General features: G+C 44.2%; 1 protein-coding gene across 6 annotated transcripts in view; it reads right to left on the bottom strand.

Moving 5' to 3' along the window:
• ADGRF5 (adhesion G protein-coupled receptor F5) overlaps nucleotides 1-18,716 on the bottom strand; it is a 98,416-nt gene that overhangs the window by 64,609 nt on the left and 15,091 nt on the right. For 2 of the 6 annotated variants that reach the window (XM_019457347.2, XM_019457350.2), the window contains exon 1: nucleotides 4,665-4,940. The exons of 1 other annotated variant lie outside the window; for it this stretch is intronic. The gene's annotated coding sequence lies outside the window, so the exon portion shown is untranslated. Of the gene's footprint in view, nucleotides 1-4,664; nucleotides 4,944-18,716 lie in introns of those variants that run through there. 3 more of the 6 variants (XM_019457352.2, XM_019457353.2, XM_019457351.2) reach the window with 2 other exon arrangements.

Raw genomic sequence — 18,716 nt, 5'->3', positions numbered from 1 at the left:
AACTAGGCTCATCTAATCCTTAGGTCCTACCTTGGTAGAACTATCATCATCCCCATTTAATAGATGAAGGAACTGAGGCATGGGGAAATTAAATAACACACCCCAGTCACACGGTAAAGTAGTCGAGTCTGTTGCCAAGGCTGGAGCTCTTAATCTTTACAGCATCCTGCCTCTTTTCTTATCTCCTCCAGAGATGCATCTTTCTCCTGAATACACTGCATGTATCTGCCGTGTGGACCTTTCTGCAGTGCCCTGTGAGGTTTGCAGCATCGCATAGTAATTAGGCATGACTCATAAGTCAGACTGCCTGGGCTGGAGTCCCCACTTCATCCATTGCTGGCTTTGTGTGCCTCAGGCAACTTGCTTAAAACTGTGTGTTTCTTCATCAGTAAAATGGCTATTATAAAAGCACCAGACGTATAAGATTATTGGAATAACTACATGAGCTAACAATCTTTGGACAACCCTGAGCAGAGTGGCACATAATAAACACTCAGTAAACATTGTCAGGTACTATTAAAACCCTCAATGCCTGTGTTTGGCCCTCTATTAAGAATCTAAGGTAATTAAAGGAAAGGATTCTCTGCCTGGGTAACCCCATAGCACTTAGCAAGTCTATGCAGCACAGACGCTTTCACCAAACTGTGACTTCAAAGGTTTCACTTTGGGGATTATTTTTAGGAAATAGGCAAGATTTCAGTTATTGAACCTTTATGACTAGAATCACACCATGTGGGCTGAAATACTGTGTTGGTAAATTACTTGTGAATTCATAGTGTACCCACAGCCAATGCAGACATTTCAGTCAACAAGCCGCCCGGTGGTACTTACTCTGTGCCGAAACCCAGGGGCACCCTGGACTCTGACGTAAAGCTGGCAGAGCCCCTCCTAACGCTCTCCATTCATACACACACATGACAGCCATGAGCGATTCTAGCTTGAACTGTATTGAGAGATCTTGGAAGGGATAGTTCTAGGAGCACATTTTATGATTAAAAAATAACCCTGATTTATTGTCTATCCATACTTAGCTCAATCCACAAAGCGGCAGATCACGCAAAGGATAGTTAGTATTTCTTTCTTCCCTTTTTTCTGGACGTGGGGACACACACGTCAACGTGCCGTTGGATAAGATATATGACCCCCATAATCATTTGGCACCAGAAGAGCACATCCTGTTTACCTCGAACATTTAATCTGGGTTCGTAAAATTCGCAAGGAACAAGGGAGCCAGTCTATCTGCAGTGAAGTCAGGGGTGTGGCCGGGCCCTTGGTGGGGGAACTGGAAATCTCTGCATTCTCACACGTGGGTGTGAGATGGGTCCGTTTCTCTCACGGGCAGACAGCAGCAGCCAGAATCCTAATGCACATTGCTCATGTGCTCACAGCTGCTGGCCCTTCCGGCCCCAAATGCTTGGCCACATGAACAGGTGTTGCTTCTGCTTCTCCATCTGGCAACTTTCTCTCTTACAGTTGGGACTCCATGGTTCCCAACCCTAGCTATATAAAAGAATTGTTTCGGAGAGAAAGAAAGAAAGAAAGAAAGAAAGAAAGAAAGAAAGAAAGAAAGAAAGAAAAGAAGGAAGGAAGGAGGAAAGAAAGAAAGAAAGAAAGAAAGAGAAAGAGAGAAAGGAAGGAAGAAAAGAAAGAAAGAAAGAAAGAAAGAAAGAAGAAAGAAGGAAGGAAGGAAAGAAAGAAAGAAGAAAGAAGGAAGGAAAGAAAGAAAAAAAGAAGGAAGGAAGGAAAGAAAGAAAGAAAGAAAGAAAAAAGAAAGAAGGAAGGAAGGAAAAAAAGAAGGAAAGAGAGAGAAAGGAAGGAAGAAAAGAAAGAAAGAAAGAAGAAAGGAAGGAAGGAAAGAAAGAGGAAAGAAGGAAGGAAAGAAATAAAGAAGAAAGAAGGAAGGAAGGAAGGAAAGAAAGAAAGAAGAAAGAAGGAAGGAAGGAAAGAAAGAAAGAAAGAAAGAGAAAGAGAGAAAGGAAGGAAGAAAAGAAAGAAAGAAAGAAAGAAAGAAAGAAAGAAAGAAAGAAAGAAGAAAGAAGGAAGGAGGGAAGGAGAGAAAGAAAGAAAGAAAGAAAGAAAGAAAGAAAGAGAGAAAAGAAAAAAAGGCCCTGCCCAGATCTCTTTCCCAGAGATTCTGATCTAGCTGTTCCAGGGAAGTACCTGGGCATTGTTGTCTTTTTGTTAAGTTTCGATGGTGATGCTAATGGACAAGTGTTGGAATCTGCTAAAATCTGGCCCAGGCAATAGCTTGATCTGTCTGTAGATTCCCAGCAAAACTGGGAACGCATGTTGCTAGGAAGCTGACAGAATCCAGCCACACACGTTAATTCTCTCCTCTGCATGACTTTTATTCTCACCTTACTGACCCCAAGAGGGGCTGGGAAGCCGGAGACCTGGGTTTTTTTCTTATCTTGGTGCCCCAAAAAGATCCATTATGTGATGCTGGGCAAACCGCTTAATCTCCGAACCTTTCATTTTTGTATTCCATAAAATGAGATAGGATATGTGTTTCCCCTGAGGTGGGGTGGAAGAAGCAGCAGTCCCTGCATGGGGACACGGTGACGTGATTACTCTGATTAGCCCAGGAGAAGGGATCCAGGCTGAAGACGCACGGCAGAATGTCCAAAATCAGCAGGGCCAAATGGCCTTCTAGTTTTGGATAGGGAAACTTTGGAAAGGCCAAGAAAATACCAAATAGCAACTGAAAGTATTTTGTAATTATTCTCGGGTTTGACATTGTAACTTCTTTCCAAACGGTCTCTCCATGACCCATATCGACTGGTTCATAGGGAATTTTTCTTATTCACTTGTCTCATGACATCGTGCAGGGGGGGAAAATAGATGGTTACCTTTTCACAGAGGGCCAAAAGAGGTAGAAACTGAACTTACCTGTTTTTTTTTTTAATCTATTATCCATTAAATAAAAAGGGAATCTCTCCTACCCTCATCCTATCTTCCCTGAACCAACCACTTAATCTAACTAGCTTCTAGCTAGTTAGCTGGCTAGCTGATCATTCATCTATCTATCCAAGTTCATTTTCCTTTCCTTTCCTTTCCTTTCCTTTCCTTTCCTTTCCTTTCCTTTCCTTTCCTTCCTTTCCTTTCCTTTCCTTTCCTTTCCTTTCCTTTCCTTTCCTTTCCTTTCCTTTCCTTTCCTTTCTTCCCTTTCCTTTCCTTTCCTTTCCTTTCCTTTCCTTTCCTTTCCTTTCCTTTCCTCTTTTTTCTTTCCTTTTCTTCCCCCTTTCATTTCTAAAACAAGGCTGCCTTTGATGGCCTTCAAAGAAAGAAGGCCAAACCTCCAGAAAATCCAGAGTTTAATCTGTGGGATGCTCTTATTTTTTTAAAAAATTATTTATTTATTTATTTATTTTGAGAGAGAGCATTGCACACATGAGCAGGGGAAAGGGACAGAGAGAGAGGGAGAGAGAATCTTAAGCAGGCTCCACAATCAGTGTGAAGCCCAGTGTGGGGGTCAATCCCACAACCGTGAAATCAAGATCTGAGCTGAAATCAAGGGTTGGACACTTAACCAACTGAGCTGCCCAGCCGCCTATGGGAAGCCATTATTAATAGTGATTGCCAAAGCCAAAATCAACGCAAAGGTAATAATGACAAAAATGAAAAAAAACTCTTTTGGACTTTTCTGAGAGTCAAAAGAGCTGTCAACACCTCCAGGTATCATTTTATCTTTCAGTGAGAAAAGGTGTTGTTAAAGATCGATAAATGAATCTGACAATGAGAATTTATTGTGCTCTGTGCCTTGGCTTGTCCTGAGAGCAGAGAAGACAGAAAACAACTGACAAGTTACACAGCAAATTATTGATGGGATAATTTGGGGGAGGAGAAAGACATAGTGGGTACTGGAGGGTGTTAGAAATATTCTATTACAGGAGGAATATATTCATGTGCTACTTATATAATTCAGAAATGAAAGACCAAAAACATCAGCCCTTTATGGAAGGAAAAACGGAGTGGCGGTGAAATGGCAGGGCCTGGCTCTCTGCAAAGCGTAAGAAAACATGGTTTAAGCAAGCCACACATCAAAGAGCTTTTCCTCCTTCTAGAATGCTCAAGGCCAAGTCTGCCCAGCTCTTAAACTCAGCACTTTTCTTGACTTCCTTCCCAGCGCTGACTGTAAACGCTTTCCTCTCCATCATGGGCGGGAAGTGACAGTTTAACATTTTGGAGATCACCCGTTACCCCAAGGACTGCCTGGGAGCTGAGAGATTACCTGGTGCTCCCCCTCCTAGACACAGTACAGCCTCTTGGCAGCACAACGGCCCATGGATGCCCGGCCATGGAAATACTCATGGCGGCCTTCATGCATGCTCTGGTCTTTATGGTATTTTCTGGCTCAGGGATGGGAAAATTCATTTTAAAAAGAAAGAAGAAAAAAGAAAAAAAAAAAAAAGGAAAACTCTCTTCATTATAGAGGAAACCCTTAAAAGATGCCATCTAATTGCCGACACTCAGTCTTCCTAAGCACAGCCTCGTCAACTTGGCCAACAGCCTGAACAAAGCTCTTGAGCAGATATGCTTTATGCTGGCAACATACATGTGACAGCTATACAAAAGGAAGTCAGGCAAAGAGGATCATAACTGGACCAAGGCACCCCCAGGGTCTTGCTACAAAGGGAGATGAACCACAGTAGAATGCCTGTTACCTGTTCAGCACCGCAGTCCCCAGGCTGGCTTCTGCTCTGATCAGATGTCTAAAATCATCCAGGTTTCCACTATGAGGCCATTGGCCCCATGCTCTCCAAGGAAATCTACACCCGATGAAGGGAAAGCCAAGCAGGATTCATTGTGAGGGCTCCATGCCGAGCTCTGCCTCACCCCTCTCCCGTGCCTCCCCTGCAGTGATCCTCCAAGGCTCACAGAGCCATCCGTTGAGAGGCTCACTTCTGTTTGAAAAACAAGAAGCGATTTCCTGGTCCTCTTCCCCGGATGGCGTGCACGATTTCCCTTACGCCCATGGGAAGTCCTTCAAATCCTTCTTATCTAGAAACCTCTCCGCTGAGTGGCCAGACTTGTTTGGCCAATGCCCCTAGTTCTTGCTTTTCTTTCACCAAAGGAAAAAAATCAGAAAAATGAAACCAAAGCAAACTCCAAAGGGGTTAGAGCTGAGGAGCGGTGTAGGATGCACTGTTTCAACCTTTGAAAGATGTTCACTAAATCAGACTGTGTTTTCAGAGTGGAAGGAAAGTAGAATTATTGATGAGTTCTTATTTCTGGTAGCATCAAGAAGTCAGAGAATTTTTTTAAAAATCCCCAGAATATGAAAAGACCTAAAGATACTCTTAGCCCCAGCGCTGGGAGAGCTGCACTTCAAATCTGCCACATTAAGGGGACAACTGTGGGCACCTGGCTGGCTCAGTCGGCTAAGCGTCCGACTCTTGATCTCGGCGCAGGTCGTGATCTCACAGTTCCTGAGTTCAAGTCCCACATCATCAGGCCCCAAGCTGATGGCGCGGAGTCTGCTTGGGTTTCTGTCTCTCCTTCTCTCTTCCCCTCCCCTCCTTGTGCTCTCCTTCTCTCTCAAAGTAAATACATTAATTTTAAAAAAAGATTTAAAAAAAGGGGACAACTAGTTCTCTCGGAGTTCCAGGAACACTCTGGATGCTTATGCATCCAATGCTGCGATGCTTCAAATATCATCTTGATAACAGCACTAATATTTAAAGATAAGGAGATACATGGAAAAGGGCCGGTTGGCAGGCTGTATTCAGGTTGTTGTGTTTAAAGATGAATTATAATCAGAGTTTTGAGCTGGAAGTGACCTACCCATCCTCATTTTACAAGTCAGGCACCTGTGAGCCGGGGAGAAACAGCGACTTGCCCGCGGTCAGAACACAGATGAGATGTGATAGATTATCACTCTTGTTCTCATGCTTTAGTGTGGGGAATGTTGTTCAGGTAGCCCTCCTCTGGACCCCTTCCCGTGGAAAGGCTGAAGCACGAGGCCTGGGCTGGGCTCGGCCAGTGTCAGACTGTAGGGATTCAGACTGTATTCCCATGGGTTTCTATTTATGTGGCCTCGTACACATGACAGCACGTCGCTGAGACTTGGTTTTATTGTGTGTGAAAGTGGCTAACACCACCGCTGAACGTACAGGCTCCCGTTGAGAGCCTGGTATAGAGGAGGAGAACTGTTACTATCTGGGGCCCCGGGCTCTAATCCTACAAGCTCATACTCTTTTCCTATCCCACACCATCTCTCTCTCCTTCTCGCCCACCTTCCCATCTGGTCAAAGCTATCCCTGGGGCGCCCGCGTGGCTCAGTCTGTCGGGCATCCGACTCTTGGTCTCGGCTGAGGTCATGACTTCGTGGTGTGTGAGTCTGAGCCCCGCATCAGTCTCTGTGCTGACAGCGTGGAGCCTGCTTGGGATTCTCTTTCTCCCCCTCTCTCTCTCTGCCCCTCCCCTGCTTGGTCTCTCTGTCTCTCTCAAAAAATAAGTAAATACGCTTAGAAAAAGCTATCACCCGTAGGCATGTTGACAACTACCAGTAGTAATCAGCCCTGAGACAAAAGTGAACAATTTTGACCAAAAAAGAGGATAGACTTGCTATGATGAGCGCCGGGGCTTGTGTGGAAGTGATGAATCACTGAATCATGCCCCCGAAACTAATATCACATTGTATGTTAACTAACTGGAATTTCAATAAAACCTTAAAAACAAACAAACAAGGAAATATCGGACATCCCAATACAGTTGTGACTCTCACTTGCAAAAACAAAAGATGAACCGTCACAATATTACTCTACCTCTCGGTAGTGATTCTCAGTTGTATTCTCCAGTTAGCTTCACGTCGTCGTGGGCGGACTTGGCGTTTGCCCGCCACAGTCGACCCTCCACTTCCTCCTTGCTGCCAGCCCAGGCTGGCTGGGGAACTCAGGGAAGGCAACCTGGCTGTCTCGGGCCAGGTGGGCATCGTGATTGGTCTAAAGCATGCGGATCTCATTCTCCTTGCCGGACATTGGGGCATGCTTGGACACGAAGCCAAGTGAGGACGCACATTACCTCTGGATTCACCCTTAGTGTGGCAATAAAAGCCCTTATTATTTAATCCGGTTCCAGTTGGGTTTCCCGTTATTTGTAGCTAAAAGCTAAAAATCGTAACCTGGTGAATCACGATGAAGACTAGATCTTTTGAGCCTATCTGTAATACTACTCTTGGCCTAAGCAAATATTAGGAGGAGGATTAAAACACATAAACATGGAGCCAAATAGCTTCAAATCATATCCTAAAATATTCCAAATTAATTTCCTATGCTAAATATTCGAAGTATTGACTTTTTCTGTAAGGAATGGATAGAGATACTCTAGATTCTTTATTACACTAAAAATCCAGAATACTAAATGTACGTAGTGGAAAAGCGCCCAGGTCTTGAAAGCCCAGAGTAGGATGGTGGTGAGAGTGCCGACCCCAGATCTGCTAATAGCTCTGTGCAACCTCAACAGGTTATTAGTCCTTCTGCACCTCAGTTTCCTCATTTATAGAATCGGAGTAATAATAATACCTACCTAAGGGTCGCCGTGAAGATTAAAATGCTTGCAAGAGTGCCTGGCGCATAGAGAGATGGTGTAAGTGTTGGCTACTGTTATCTCTACTGAAAAGAAATTTTTGTTGTAATAATAGCTGTGCATGTGGATTTGGTATTCTCCTTTGCTTTCTGCTAGCGTTGATTTCTTTCTTTCTTCCTTCCTTTCTTTCTTTCTTTCTTTCTTTCTTTCTTTCTTTCTTTCCTTCTTTCTTCCTTCCTTCCTTTCTTTCTCTCTCTTTCTCTCTTTCTTTCTTTCTTTCTTTCTTTCTTTCTTTCTTTCTTTCTTTCTCTCTTTCTTTCTTTTTCCTTTCTTTCTAGAGCACAAGCAGGGGAGAGAGGCAGAAGGAGAGGGAGAAAGAATCTTAAGCAAGCTCTACACTCAGCACGGAGCCCAATGTGATGTTCGATCTTACGACCCTGGGATCATGACCTGAGCAGAAATCAAGAGTCAGAGACTCAACTGACTGAGCCACCCAAGGTGCCCAGAGATTGGCACTTTGAAGAGGACTTTGGTATACATCTTGTTTTCATCATGATATTTGGTTCCTTTGGGGGTGACTTGAATGTAGATTAGGACGAATGTAGGTGTGTTGGAGAAGAATGAAGAAACAATAGGAGGAAACTGGACGTGGATGTGGTAGTTATAAAGGATGCTGAAAGAATTTTACTGGCTGACCACTTTGGAAAAGGATTGCAGGCTAGAAGTAAATGTCGGGTGGCCCGTTAGCCCACTCCAGGGGAAAGGGAAGTTTGCAGACCTCAGACTTACAAAACAAGTAATGATACCAGGGAGCTTGACTTGCATCCATCTTACCTTAAGAAACACCCTGCTGTTGGGGCGCCTGGGTGGTTCAGTCGGTTAAACATCCTACTCTTGACTTCGGCTCAGGTCATGACCTCATGGCTCATGAGTTCGAGCCCTGCATTCGGCTTCAGGCTGGCAGTGTGGACCCTGCTTGGGACTCTCTTTCTCCCTCCCTGCCCCTCTGTGATTGCTTGTGTATACACACTCTCTCTCTCTCTCTCTCTCAAAATAAATAAACTAAAAACAACACACAAATTTAAAAAACACCCGCTGTCAGAGTGAGCTCCCAGTAAATGCTTCTTTTAAAATGCTCCAAGACTTCCTGCTTTGGGTGGGTTGGGAGCGGGCTGTGGGCACAGTTGGCTCTCTGACATGGAACGGGGCGTTGTCAAGGTGGCTGTTCCTTTGCTTCCCTGAGGAGCAATTCCTCTCTCACCCACAGTCCCGTTTGTTGCTAGGAACACTCTGTGCTTGTCCCCACTCACTTTACAATGAAAACAAAGACAAATAAAAAATGGAACCACCATATGGTCTCGGCTGCAACCCAGAATCAGCTGCCGACGGGGAGACTTTGCCCTGTCACAGCTAAGGATTCAAGCGGCTGTGACAGAAGCCCTTCTCCTGAATTCTAAGATGTTGGAGTTGGCGGAAAGATGAACCCAAGCTTCTTCAACCATTCTTCAGTGGTGCAGCCAGAGTAACTAACTCACCAGTCATGTTATATATGTTTGTTGGCATGACATGTCTCTTAGGACTTGAGGGTATAACCTCATTCCATACAGAGCTGTTTTCTCAGGCAGAAATGTCAGCCCCAAATTAATGCACATTCCCAGCAGGCTCCAGGCAGTTTCACTGCTCTGCCCTTCCCTCTTGCTCACCTGGGTAACTTCTAGTTTCCTTTTAAGTTATAGGTGTTATTTATTCCAAGGACCCTCCTTGCCCTCCCAGCCTGGGACACATGTTCCTTCTCCCTGGACCCATAATACCAGGTACATGTCTTTTTGCAATTACCTCACTGCATCCAAATGATTATTTTGATGGATTGACTTTAAGCAGCCTGAGGGCAGAGACTAGTATTATTTATTGTATGCCTAGCAACCAGTCTAGTGCTGGCATATAGTAGATGATCAATAAAAGCAAAAGGAAAATGAAACTTCCCCACCTCGGTTTCCATTGCTGGTTGCCCCTGTTAACATTGGCGTGTTCCCTGACCCTGTCTTTGCAACTCTTCTGTTTTGACACTTATTCCCCACGTGATCTCCAGCAGTTTTATGGTTTAAATCTTTGTGCTGATGACTTTCAAATGCATATCTCTATCACGGACTTCTCTCCTGATTTCCGGACCCATATATCCAACTGCCTACTTTGTATCTGGATATCCAGTAGGATCTCAAACTGAACATGACCAAACTAAAGTCCTGATCTGCCCTCCCAAACTAGCATTTCCAACAGTCTCTCCCATCGTAGTAAAGGACATGGCCATCCTTCCAGGTTGTCCAGACCACAACTCTAAGAGTCATCCTTAAGCTCCCTCTCGTACACTCTATATAATTTGTCATCAAATCCTATCATCTCTACCTTCCAAATATCCACATGATTGGGCATTTCTTACCTTTTGCATCACTATCATTCTCATCGAGCCATCATTGTCTCTTGACCGCATTATTATCACTGCCTTTAATTGGTGTCTGTGCAAGAATGCAGTTAGAATCATCCTCACAAAAAGTACGTTATGTGATGCCCAGCTACACTCAGCAATCCTGTGCTCCCATCTCTCACGGTCAAACTGAAAGTTCCTTCAGTGGCCTGCAATGCCTACACCCCCCACATCTGTGGGCCTCCCACTGTTTCTTCCTTTAATTCCTCTCCTACTTCTCTCCCCTTGGTCACATTGCTCCTCCTTGCGAGCCAGGCACAATTCCGTCTCAGAGTCTTGGCACTGGCTGTACTCTTTGCCAGGAATGCTCTTTGCCTAGATATCCTCACATCTCCCTCCTCGACCTCATTCCCACCTTTGTCCAAACAGCGCTTTCGTAGTGGGGCCTCTGCCAATTGTCATAGTTCATAGTTCAGCCTTTCCGATCCTCCCGCCCCGATCAACTTTTTCCCGCATCACATATCACTTCTCGCGCATTCTAACGTAGTTATTTGTTGTGTTTCTTGTCTGTTTCCATCTTTCATCCCCCTCTCTAGCATGTAAGCTCCTTGAGGGCAGGGATGCTTATTTTGTTCATTAAAACAGAGTACTTGAAAGGGTCACACACAAAGTCATGAATGCCACAGCATTACTATATACACAGCAGAAGTACGTCCAAAAGTACATAATGGTTCAACTTGCAAAACACTCCCACCTTCATGTCTTGGCAGGGTAAGCCCTGGTTTTTTAATCTACAACCAGATGTTGGTAACCCTTTTGACCCCGTGCGGCCCGGGGTCAGCTCTCTTTTGGTGTTTCTATATCAAGGCCAGGAAAATTCCCCTCTGGCACTGACCTGTCCTTATGCAAGGAAGGAACCAACAAATAATCGGTCAGTTTTATAGTATACAAATGGTCTTATTCTTATCTTTTGTGTGTGTATCTTGGCAAAGTCTCTGCTAATTGAAGTTGGTCAGATTTACAGTCAGCTGGGGACTCTCAGGTTTAATCTGCACGTGCTGTTACTGGGTCCATTCCACCAATAGAGTTATTACACCTTCTTTGTGTTCGTGTCTTTCAGATACTTAGATTAGTTTGCTATGGAAGATCCCAAAGCTTCCATCTTTTGAACCAATTAGATACGGTTGACAGCTCCAGTGGACCCACCTTCTTATGCTTCCAGTGATGGCTCTGGGTTCTGTCAGAAATGCAAAGCACAAAGGCACACTCCAGATGGAACCCTGTTTTGCACTCCACACCCATCATTACTTTCCCTACATTTTCCCAGAAGAGGGAAGGGTAGCATATGGGAGACGTGGAGGCAGATTTAGGACATGGCTCCATAGAGATGTCATCAACAGCCCTCCTTTGACCTTTATTGACCATTGCTTGGAGAGGGTTGACCATCAATGGAGAGGATGAGCCATCCCCAGCCTTCAGATTCCACCTTCAGTTCCCATAGGTGACATGTGATTCATAGAGCAGAAAGTCCTTGCAGATGCCCACAGCATGACATATGTCACCCACATACTGCAGCTGTGATACACATGACATCAGTTATTGATTGACCAAATTTGTCATTGACTCCTCTCCCTTCAGTCCTTCCCTCAACGCTTCTGTCAGCATCACGGCAAAGAACAGGTTATTTGAGGACACGGGGATTCTTTCTTCCATTGGTCTTAGAAGGAATCTATTTAGAAAGCAGCTGCATTTACTAGAAAGTGCACATGTTCTGTCCACGCTCACTCCTGTTCTAACCTCTGCTTCTTCACTGTGTATCTGGGGGGCACATGCTCTGCTCTGCATCAGCAGGCAGCGTAGACCTCAGGTAACAGAGAGGGCCACCTGCAAACAGGTGGGAGGCCCAAGTTTGGGCCTGCAAAATCTTGTCCCCATAAGGGCAACTCCTATCCAGATTCCATTGCTCTCTGCTGTTTTCAGGGTCTTGGCACTCCTGACCCCAAAAGAAAATTTCCCTCATTTTTGCCTCTGATGGCAGAGGTAATTTCCTCAGATTTTATCAAGTTGATTAGCAGACAGCTATGATGCCAAAACCACTAGATAAATATGAGTTGAAGAGTTATCCAGGTGAGGATAAAAGTAAGAATCAAAGAATGTCATAGTAAAAGGAGTCCAGTGATCATTATTCCAGCTGTCTGATGTCAGAGGGACATTGAGGGGCGACCAAGGTCATAACACCCAGTAGTGTCAGAGCCGGAACTGGAGTTTAGGCCTTCTGTCTCCCCATACAGGACTCTCAACATTGTGCCCTGGTGCCTGCCCCTCCCCTGACCCCGCTAGATACTGTACAGACATCTTTCCTCTTACGCCTAAATTGGGACAATTGCACAATACAGGATGGAGTAATGATTCCTGAGTAGAGAGAGAGACGATCTTAAACTTGTGTTAAACTTGCAGACTTTTCTTTAGGATGTTTGGTTCACGTCATAATGAGTGCCTGACATGGTGCCTGAAATAAATCAGCCCAATTTTTCCAGCGCCTATATTCTTTCATGGAAGAAAGTTCAATGTTGAAAGTTCAATGTTCTTTTTAACAAACTGGAACGTAGCTGCACTGAGAGTGTAGTGAGTGGCACCGTAGTGGTCTGGAATATATGGGGCCAGGTGACATCAGTAGTATAGGCTGTCACGACTGTGGCAGGATTTGAGAAGCAACAGAAAAATCTCCAGTGAGTTGTATAGAAGCTTGAATTAGTGTAGGTCATAGAGGAAACTTTCATATGGAAGAGACTCAAGATACCAGAGGGGGATGAAGCTAGAGAGAAGTGGGGAACACGGAGGTTGTATTTCAGACAGCGGTTCTTATCTGCATCTGGGGGCAGACCTATAACATCAGGACAACCTTCTGCTAATTATTGGTGGAATTGCTACAATCACATAGCTTGACAATCCCCAAAATGGCTTTTCATACCTTCTTTTCTCTCCTCACTCTTTGCAGGAGCCTTGCCTTATACTTCATTGAGAAAACAGAATCAATCAAATGGGAATGTTCATCCCCCCACACACAAACTTTCAACCCTCTTGCACCTGCACTGCCCTCTCTGGCCCTCCCTCCGGGTTGAGAGGATGTGTCCCTGCTCCTCCTGATGGCTTGCCTCTTCCTCCACTTGGCTCTGGGTCCCATTTCCTTTTCCTCAGCACTGGATCAGTCCCAACAGCACACAAACATGCTCCAGAATCTCTCTTCATATGTCTCTCTCTCTCTCTCTGTCGCCATTGACTGCAACGTTTTCCTGCTCACCATTATAGCAAATTTTGAGCAGAGAGCTGAGTACATAGATTTTGTCTCCACATTCTCACTCTTCTTCTCTGGCCCCAAATTCAATCAAATCAATCTTCCTCCACTGGTACAGCTGACCTTTTACAATGTAGAGGTTTAGGGGCACTGACCCCCTGCTCAGCTGAAAATCTGCAAATAACTTCTGACTCCCCCAGAATTTAACTACTAATAGTCTACTCTTGACTGGAAGCCTTCCTGTAACAGAAACAGGTGGTTAACACATATTCTGTATGCTATATGTAGTATTTATTGTGTTCTTACAATAAAGTAAACCAGAGAAAAGAAAATGTTCTTTAAAAAGTCATGTGGAGAAGAAAATATACTTATAGTAATGTACTGTATTTCTCAAAAAAAAAAAATCCATGTATAAATGGACTTGTTCAGTTCAAATCCCTGTTGATCAAGGGTCAACTGTACTGCACAAAGGGGCTTTCACGGTGTTCACCATGGCTTCCACGTCACCATAGTCAATGGTCCATTGGCCGGTCTCACCTTCCTTGACCCGCAACACCATTTGACAGAGTTGGCCACTCCCTCCTTGAAACCCAGTATTCTGGCTTCTGTGACACCCAGTCTTCTGGCGTTCCTCCTACTTCATTGGTTCCTCCTCTCAATCTCCTTCGTGGCCTTTCTTCCTCTATCTGACGTTTAAAAGTTGGCGTGCCCCAGATTTGGTCCAGGGTCCCACTGTCCCTTCTCACCTGTGCTTTCTTCCAGGCAACCTCATCTGGCTCCATACTGGGAAGAACGTTCATGCACAAGAGCAAAATAAAGATCTTTTTAGACATATAAAGACTGAAAAAGTTTGCATCTCACTGACTCTGGCTGAAAGTACTACAAAAATAGGGTGAAAATATTTTTTGCGCCATGGACTCCTTTGGGCATCTGGTCAGGACTATTGATCCTTCTTGGGATTATGTTTTTAAATACGTTAAAACAACAACTACAAAAATAAAAATAAATGCATAAAACAAAATACACAGGGTTACAAAGGAAAATAATTACCTTGCAATGTGCTTATCAAGATATTAAAACATAATGTGACTTAGTAATACACTGACTTCTTTGTTAATATATTCAATTAAAAGATTTAATGGTGCAAATTTAATAACTATACAATTTTAGGTGGTAATGAAAATAAACTGGAGTTTAAGGATCTGCAACCTAGTGATGTGATATAAAATTATCTGGAATTTTTATTGGTGACAAAGTCGTATGTACAGCGAATACTACAGTGATGTGCAGTCTACGTTTCTAATTAAAGGAAGTCCTAAATTTCAATCAGGGGTTAGTGAAAATAAAGGTACTTTCTCATTCAAGTTCACAGACTCCCTCAATTTTACTCATATGGCATCCATGTACCTAGGTTAAGGATGTATTTAAGAAAGAGGGAAATTGAACACTGAAGAACTGAAAGTTTAAGAACTATCTTTAAACTATTAGTTTTAAAAATTATTAGTTAAAAATGACTAACTTACAGAGGGGATTATAAAAGAAAATATGAACTAAAATACTAGGTAACTGTGAAAAGGAACATGGTAGGTGTTCAATTAATATTTGCTTAATGAACAAACCGACCGAGAGGAGATTGGTTTTATCATCCTGTCTTTTTCAGCTGGCCAGATACACACCATCAGGGGATTCAGTACTTCCAAAGGCAAGGTCACAGCATGGTTTTGCTAATACACTGTGCACACTAATGCCCCCTGCATGACTCCCTGCTTGTTACTAGGGTTACAGGAGCCCATCTACACGAAAGGGAAGGTACTCCATCATCTTAGCCAAACAGTGGAAGTAATTTCTGAGGTAGGGCTAGAAATCCCTGGCACATAACAGATGCTCAATAAAATGTCCAAGACCCGCAATATGAAGGTAACACTAATAGGCCAATAGCAGCTCTGGTCAACCAGAGAAGGCCACTCTGTGGCAAAAGTTGCCACCCCTCCCCCCAAGTATACATCTCACCTCCTCCAGAGTCACTGCTCTCAGCTTCTGCTTCACATCTAACAGTTATGGCTCTAAACTAACACTTCTCTCAATTCTTCAAAAGAATAACACATCCTTTTTAAATGCCTTTTCAAGAATATATAATATGTCAGGCACAATGACAGTGTTTGCTTGAGAAAGAAATCGGAAAGAGACTGGTCGACGCCTGTGTCTGTGAAGAACAACAAAGACTCTGAAATTCAGCCCCGTTGAGGAGAAGCATAAAATTGGGGGCAGCAGTGTTGAGAATGGAAAATGAATCACAAATGAAAATTAATCAGAGCTTCTTAAGTTAAACTCCCTGGGGAAAGGAAGAATGTGCCTTTTAAAAGCACAGAGATGCAGAACGCTGAAAAATGACAGAGCTCATGAGCTCCGGGAAACCCAAATATTCCATAGTTAGCAAGATCTTGTTAGACCAAGAACACCACGTTTTATGTCACCTGTAGTGAATTACTTTTAACGAAAATGGTAAGGACACATGATTTCCAGATATCACCCCTACTACTCAGTCAAATGGCTCCTGTTCAAAACAACTTGTTTGTGTTAATGTTGGGGAAACCATCAGTGGTTCACTTCGAGTGGCTTAAAAGTAGATTTATTAAATTCCCCATGTCCCCGAATCTAAGCCACGGATATGGCATCGCTTTGGCACCCTGTTTACTCACCGATCTGTTCCCGTTTCATACCATTATGGCAAACCGAGAGTCTGTCTGACCTTCTAGTTGGCCCGGTAGTTGAGTTGCTCTGGGTTCCAGCCTGCACTTTTTGAGTTTTTTCAGAAATAGATGGGTAAGACATTAGGGGAAAGGTGCTCATGGAGGCTGCTACTGCCCTTTGAAGTGGCCTACCATCGGGCACATGGTCACCCTGATTCATGGAAGCTGCCCATCTCTCCACAGCTCCATGGTCCATCCCAGGACAACGCGGGGTCTAGGTTTCCAAGTTCAAGACATCTCCTAAATACCTTACTTCTGTAAGTCAGACTATGCCTCTAGGCACCACGAAACTATTTTTAGACCTCATACATAGCACACAAAACACAGCTACGTATCAACAAGGACATGATTATTCCAGGTCCTCACCCCTTATATTTGCTTCATTTGACTTGGAACGTTAAGAGAGGGAAAACCACATATTATTTTTAGTCTTTTCCTGAATTCCTCTAATGTTCAATTTTCCATTTTTAGGGCCATTGAGATCTGAGCTTTGTGCTTTACGTGACAGCATGTATACACAGTTAGGGTGCACTTCTGTCTGGGACTCTCTAGTTGAACCTGCTGGGCTCTCACCAAATATGGGCCCTCTTATGAATGACCTCTGGTCTTTGGATCACTTACTAGTAAGTTGGAAATGCTCCCACACTGTCCCTTCTTAAGTGCCAGAGCCACCTTACACATCAGGTGCCTGTCCCGGGATTATTTATGTGCACTACCGGGAATAATATTTGAGTATATTTCTATGTTTAAAGCAAAATTTTCCAGGAACCAAGAAATGACCAAGAGAGAATTGGTTCCCTAAACCCACTAATACACAAACACACACGCACACACACGTATACCCATGCCACACTCCTCCTTCTCCGCATTGCGAAACCAGAGAGAAGAGGTAGCAGCCAGCTCAGGGCATTTTGGACCATGGGCACATCCAGCATGTTTGATTTCTGGACCAGATCTTTCACTAGCCCCTCCCTCTTTTAGAGGAGAACATTATTTTCAGCAATAATCCGTACTTTCTTGATTAAATTATTCAGATTTAAAACAACTAAGAAAAGAAAACGTTTCACTTGAAAATATTAAAATTCAATACAACATTTCAAGGGGAACTAAAATTTGTATCTGCCAGATGAAAAGAGTGCAATCTGCAGTCTGCACTCGGCTTCACTGTTTTAAATTTTATTTATTTATTTATTTATTTTATTTATTTATTTTTTTAACGTTTATTTATTTTTGAGACAGAGAGAGACAGAGCATGAACGGAGGAGGGTCACAGAGAGAGGGAGACACAGAATCTGAAACAGGCTCCAGGCTCTGAGCTGTCGGCACAGAACCGGACGCGGGGCTCGAACTCACGGACCGCGAGATCGTGACCTGAGCCGAAGTCGGACGCTTAACCGACCAAGCCACCCAGGCGCCCCTGTTTTAAATTTTAAACACGAATAAAAACTCAGTGTGGTCCCGTAGAGTAACAGAATTGAAGCGACTCCCATTCAGTTTCTTTGTCTATACAACCACCCCATTAACCTTGTTCATTTTTTTAAGGTTTGTTTATTTTTGAGAGAGAGAGTGAATGCAGGGGAGGAGGCAGAGAGAGACGGGGGCAGAGGATCCAAAGCAGGCTCTGTGCTGACAGCAGAAAGCCTGCTGTGGGGATCGAACTCAAGAACCGTGAAATCATGAGCTGAGCTAAAGTTGGAAGCTCAACCGAATGAGCCACCCAGGCGCCCCATAACCTTGTTCATGGTTTATTTTTGAAAGAGAGAGAGAGACAGAGGATAAGCAGTGGAGGGGCAGAGAAGGACATGCAGAATCTGAAGCAGGATCCAGGCTCTGAGCTGTCAGCCAAGCCTGACGCGGGGCTCGAACCCAAGAGCTGTGAGATCGTGACCTGAGCCAAAGTCGGACGCTCAACCAACTGAGCCACCCAGGCGCCCCAACCTTGTTCACTTTTAATCTCTGTTCAAAGACAAGGACATGTCATGTCCAGGGGCCAGAGACACTTCAAACAAGCTCAGACAGTTACAAGGAAGTTATTTTGAAAGAAGCACATGCAGCTGAGTCCCTTTGTGTCAGGAGTCACTCTCTTACAGAGTTTTCTAAAGTAGGTTCTATGTAGAATACAATCTTTATTGAAAAATAAGGAATGAAAATATAATTAGGAGCTTATATTACTGAAATTCACCAGGGACGGTGGCCATTGTTCAGAACTTAGACCAACAAAAGACCTTTTAGGAAGAGTATTTCGTCACTGACATCGTTTGAAATCGCTGGTATGTGTTGATAGCTTTTTTAAAGGCTTTTTGTTGGTTTCGTTAATGATTTTAAATTCTCTACAGATAGTGTGCCACCTTGCTGCCTACAGCCAGGGGGGCCTGTCACCACGTCCCGCCCTCGGGGGCTACCCATTCCAGAGGGTTTCTTGTAAGTTCGTCATGCAAGCCCTGGGAGACCCGGCGTCAGAGGGTCGCCCGTTCTCTCTTCGTTCACTAGCCTCATCTGTTTGAACTTGAAGCAGCTCTGTCGGGGATACAGACCCACAGGGGGTGGAGGAAGCCACGAGCGAACGGAAGTGGAAGAGAGCTGGAGAGGGAAAGCCATGTGAATCCCAGGCTGCCTGTCCCAAGGCCTCAACCTGCTCCTCACTTCAGCTCCATCTGGAAACCTCTCCCCGAGCAGAGGAAGGAAGAGCTGCACCCTCCTCTTTCTCAATACAGTTCTAAGG

The sequence above is a fragment of the Panthera pardus genome, unplaced genomic scaffold (genome assembly GCF_024362965.1).
Source record: "Panthera pardus isolate Hobbes unplaced genomic scaffold, ASM2436296v1 HiC_scaffold_17, whole genome shotgun sequence".
Taxonomy (NCBI): Eukaryota; Metazoa; Chordata; class Mammalia; order Carnivora; family Felidae; genus Panthera; species Panthera pardus.
This window is presented reverse-complemented; position numbering and strand designations above follow the sequence as displayed.